Source organism: Manis pentadactyla, unplaced genomic scaffold (genome assembly GCF_030020395.1).
Source record: "Manis pentadactyla isolate mManPen7 unplaced genomic scaffold, mManPen7.hap1 scaffold_302, whole genome shotgun sequence".
NCBI lineage: Eukaryota > Metazoa > Chordata > Mammalia > Pholidota > Manidae > Manis > Manis pentadactyla.
The window spans coordinates 111,286-117,380 of NW_026644691.1; positions in this window are offsets into that span (position 1 = coordinate 111,286).

Sequence of the window (6,095 nt, forward strand, 5' to 3'; positions counted from 1 at the left end):
GGTGGCACTTCCTGGCCCCTGGGTGGCTAAGTGTGGCTGTGTAACTCATTCTGGCCAGTGAGGTAGGCGCACAGGTGATAGTGCTGCCTTCAGTCTGGAGCATTTAACTGCTGGGGCAGGACTCTCCAGACTTCTCGTTCCTCTGTCAGAGCAAGTGGCAAGTTTGAGTCAGTGATTACTCCATGAGAGACATGCACCTTGAGCAATAAATAGCTTTTAATTATTTCACACTGCTGGGATTTTGTAGTTATTTCTTACTCTTACAGTTATTTTTGCAGTATGAGCTCACTTTTCCTGATAGGTAACCATAATTAAATCACATTAAGTGCTTACCCACACCTAACTGTAACCAGAACCCTAACTCTAATCCTAACTGTAACACTGAACCCTAAACCTGACTCTAATTGTAACTGACATTCAATAGCTAAATATTGTTACCCTAAACATAATGCTAACCTTAACCATAACTCTAACCTTAAAGGTCACCCATAACCTGGGGCCCAAACCAGAAATCCTGATCCTGAAGCCCCAAAATCCTAAAACCGAACCCAAAGTCATCTGAACCTGAACCACAACCCTAACCATGACCCCTTACCCTGAATTGAGCCCCTGAACCCGATCCTGAACCACTGAACACTAATCCAAGCCCTAACCCTGAACCCTGAACCTAAACTGTTGAATCTCACCTGGACCCCTGACCCAGACGTTTAGGAATCCAAAGGAACAACCATGTCCTGTTCAAGCCCGGTTGACTATGATAAAGCAATGAAGCAGAATCATCATTTCATTCCTTAGATCTGCTCTTTTGGTGCATGGCTTTCTTGTTAGCCTGACCTTTATGCTCATGATTTCCTTGAGGGACACTGGTATCCACAGAAAGGAAATGGTTCTTGTCAACGAATCTCTATTCCTACAGGATTGGGCTAGAAACCTGGTAAATTGAGCTCTTTTTTCACTTGTGTGGATAAAATGAGACTTCCTGTGGCCAGGATTCTCACCTGGCCGTGGCTGACTGGCTCACTGCACACATGTGGGCAATACATGGCTGTTGACTCTATGAAAAGAGCTCTGCCCAGTGCTCTGGGCATGACACAGTGGCAGGGCTGCAAGGCTGCAGGGGAGCAGAGCAGAGGCTGGAGTGGTGGCAGCACTGAGGACAGAGGCCCAGAGGATGGCTGTGCAGGATGACTGTGCAGAGAGGCCTGGAGGATGGCTGTGCGGGACAGCTGTGTAGACAGAGGTGCCCAGAGACCGGCTTGCTGCATGCAGACTCGCTCTGCGTGAACAGGATTTTAGTGACTGACCTGCCACCTGGAAACAAAGTTGGGTATAACCCTTTCAACCCAAAGAGCGTTTTGCTGTCAATTTCTTTGGTCACATTGAATCCATAGCAAACATGCCCGGGGCTGAAACCCATTGGCAAGACAACTTGTGATTGTGGTTCTTCTTTTAACCCCAACCCTAACCCTAACACTCACCATAACCCTAAACCTAAAACCTAGCCCGAACTCTAACGGTAACCATATCCTTGCCTTACACTCAGAACAAAAACTAAACCTACCACTACCCCTACTCCTAATTCCTCAACCTTACCCCCACCTTCACCCACATATAACCATAACCCTAAATCTAAATAAAAAACTTATCCTAACCTTAAACCCAAAACCTAACTCTTATCATAACCATGTTCTCAAACTATACCTCAAAACAAATCCTAAACCTACCCGTACCCTCCACCTTCACCATTACTCTCATCTTCACCTATACTTACCCTAAATATGACTGTAACCATAAACCTACCCTAAACCTAACCATAACCCTAAAAATAGTCATTCACCCTCACCCCTCACCCTCACCTTCACCCACACCTTACCATAACCTGAAACCTAAACCTAACCCCAACCCTAAAACTGAACCTGAAACCTAACTGTAACCATAGCCATATCCTCATGCTACACTTAATCCTAAACCTAATCCTACCCCAACTCTAGCTCTAAGACTAAACCCTCACCCTCACTCACACAGAACCATAACCATTAACCTAACTCTATTGCTAACCCTTACCTTATACCCAAATCCTAACTCTATGCCTAACCATAACTTCATCCTACACCAAACCCTACACCGAACCCTAACCCTAACGACACATACCCTTACCTCCTCATCCTCACCCTCATAATTACCCACACACAACCGTAATCCTAAACCTAACTCTAGCCCTAACCGTAACAATAAACACTAACACTAACCTTCAATGTAAACATATCCTCAAACTACACCTAACCCTCAATGTACACCTAATTCTAACCCTAAATCCTAACCCTTCTCTCATCCACACCTCACTCTTAGGCTGACGACAAACTTAACCCTACACATAACCCTAACCCCTCACCCTAACTCAAACCAAAACTATAACTTCATCCTAAACCTTACCCTAAACCTAATCGTGAATGTAATCCTAATCCAGGCCCCAAACCAGACACCCTGAAACTGAAAACCCAAAGCCCTGAAGCCAAACACAAACCCTAATCCTGACTCTTTACCCTGAACCAAGCCCCTGAAGTGGATCCTGAAACCCTGAACCTGAACCTAAACCCTTACATTTGAACATGAACCCAAAACCTAACTCTGACCCATTACCCTGAACCCAAACCAGAACCCCTGAATGTGAATCTGAACCCAAACCCTGAACCCTGAATATTAACTACTGACTCCCACCCGAATCCCTGACCGGTCCTATAGGAATCCAAAGAAATAACCCTGTTTTGTTCAAGCCCCAGTTGCATATGCTAAAGGACTGCAGCACAATCAACATTTATTTCCAACGATCTGCACTTTAGGCATGTGGCTTTCTTGTTAGTCTGACCGTTATGCACATGATTTCCTTGAGGGACACTGAGGAAATGATTCCTGTAGAATGAAGCTCTGCTCCTGAAGGACTGGGCTAGAAGCATGTTGAATTGCACTGTTTTTGTTTTCTGACTGTAATCATAAACGCACCCTACACTTAACCCTAAACCTAATCATAAACCTAACTTTCACCATAACCCGAATCCTAAACCCGAACCTTAACTCTAATGGTAACCATATCATTCCACTACACCCAAGAGGAAACCTAACATTACCCCTAGCCCTACTGCCAATTCCTTACCCTTCCCTCACCTTCACCTACACGTAACCATAATCCGAAACCTAAACTGAACCCTTAACCTAACATTAAGCCCCAAACCTAACTCTAACCACAACCATGTTCTCACCCTACACTTAACAGACACTAACCATACCTGTAATCCCCCACCCTCACCATCACTCTCATCTTCACCACTCCCCATAACCATAACCCTAATCCTAAATACGGCCTTGACCCTAACATTAAACAATACCTTAAGTCCTACTATAACCTGTAATAACTAATCCTCACCCTACACCTAACCCTATCCCTAACCCTGTACACTCACCTTTGCAGCTCAAGCTCACCCTAACATTCACCCATACCTTACTGTAACCCTAAACCTAAACCTAACTCAAACCCTAACACTTAACCCAAAGCCTAACTATATCCATAATTATATTGTAACCCTACACTTAACCCTACATCTAAACCTAATCCTAACCATGGCCACCAAACATAAACCCACAGCTTATCATAACCCTAAATCTAAATCTAACCCAAACCCAAACACTGAATGCAAAGCATAACTCTATCCATAACCATATCCTCACCCAAAACTTAATCCTAAACCTAACCCTGGCCACTAAATCTAAATCCTCATCCTCACCCTCACCTTCACCCACACTTAACCATAATTCTAAACCAGCACTAATGCTGACCCTCACCCTTAATTCAAATCCTAACTCTAACCCAAATCAAACCTTCATCCTTACCCTAACTCTTCACCTAACATTAACCCTAACACTACACATACCCCTAAACCCTCACGCTCACCCATATCTTCACCCACACCTAACCATAATAGTAAACGTATCTGTAGTCTTAATGCTAACATTAAACCCTAACCCTTTTACCATCAAGATATCCTCACCTTACACTACACCTAAACCTAACCCAAACCCTAACTTTAGCCACTAACACTCACCCTTCACCCTCACCGTCACTTTCACACACACCTAACTGTAAGCCAAATCCTAAAGCTGACCCTAACCTAATTCTGAATCCTAAGCTGCATGCTAACTGCAACCATATCCTCACCCTACACCTAAAGCTAACCTTAACCCTAATGCTGACCCTAAGGCTAACCCCTCACCCCCACCCACACTCAGTTGGATCTAGAAACTGAAACCTATGTCCAATGCTAACCCTTAGTATAAAGCCTAATCCTAACTCTAACGCTAACCATAGCTCATCCTAAACCTATCCCTAACCCTACCCTTACCCCTAACCTCTCAACCTCACCCTAACCTTCATCCACAGCTAACCATCATCCTAAACCTGAACTGAGCTCTAACCCTAACACTAAGCCCTTACTCTAAGTCTAACTGTAGCCATAAACCCATCCTACACTTAATCCTAAACCTAACTATAACATTAAAACCCTGGACACTCACCCTCACCTCACCTGCAACCTTACTGTGACCTGAAACCTAAACCTAACCCTTAGCGTAACACTGAACCTGAAACATAACTAACCATAACCATATCCTCACCCTACAGTTAACCCTAAACCTAATCCTAATCCTAACTCTGGCCACTAATACTAAACACTCATATTCAGCCTCACATTCACCCATGCCTAACTGTAATCCTAAACCTTAACCTAACCCCAAACTTAATACTGACCCTAAACCTAAGTCTAACCATAAGCATATCCACAGCCTACACCTAACTCTAACTCTAAAACTAAACCTAGTCCCAGCACTAAACCCTCACACTCACTCACACGGAACTATAACACTTAACCTAACTCTATTGCTAACCCAAACCCTAAACCCAATCCCTAAGTCTTTCCCTAATCATAACATCATCCTAAAACTAACCCTAACACTAACCACATCATCCCCCACACAAAATGTAACCCTAACCCTCAACAGAGCCCTAACTCTAACAATACAAACTAACCCTAACTTTAAATGTAACAGTATTCTCAAACTATACCTAACCCTCCACCAAAGCCTAACTCTAACCCTAAAAAACTAACCCTTCCCTCACCCACACCTCACTCTTAGGCTATAGATAAATTTAACCCTACAATTAATCCTAACCCCTCACCCTAACTCAAAGCGAAACTATAACTTCACCCTAAGCCTTACCCTAAACCAAATCCTGAATTGAATCCTAATCTGTGCCCCAAACCTGAGACCTAGAAACTGATAAACCAAAGCCCTGAACCCAAACCCAAACCCTAACCCAGAACTGAGCCCCTGAAATGGATCCTGAAGCCCTGAACCCAAACTGAAACACGTACACTTCAACACAATCCCCAACAGTAACACTGACCTCTTACCCTGAACTGACCACCTGAACCCTAACCTTAACCCCTGAATGTGAATCTGAACCCTAACCCTGAACAATAACTGTGGACTCTCACCCGAACCCCTGACCCAGAACTGTAGGAATCCAAAGAAACAACCATGTCTTGTTCAAGCCCCAGTTGCATATGCTAAAGGACTGCAGCAGAATCAACATTTATTTCCAAAGATCTGCTCTTTAGGTGCATAGCTTTCTTGTTAGTCTGACCTTTATGCACATGATTTCCTTGAGAGTCACTGGTATCGAGGAAATGATTCCTGTGGAATGAATCTCTGTTCCTGCAGGACTGGGCTAGAAGCATGGTGAATTGCATTGCTTTTGTTTTCTGACAGTGCTTCTTCTTCTAACCCTAACCCTAACCCTTGCCACCTACCCTAACCCCTTACCCTCACCTTTACCCATACCTAACTTCAACCCTAAGCCTAATCCATACCCTAACCCTAACACTGAACACTAAACCTAGCTCTAAGAGTAACCATAATCTCACCCTCCAGCTAATGTTTATCCTAACAGTAACGCTAACCCTTTTCCTCCTAACCTTCACTCTCTCCCTTAGTCACAGAGAACCGGAACCCTAAACTTTACTCTATCCCTAACCCTCACCATG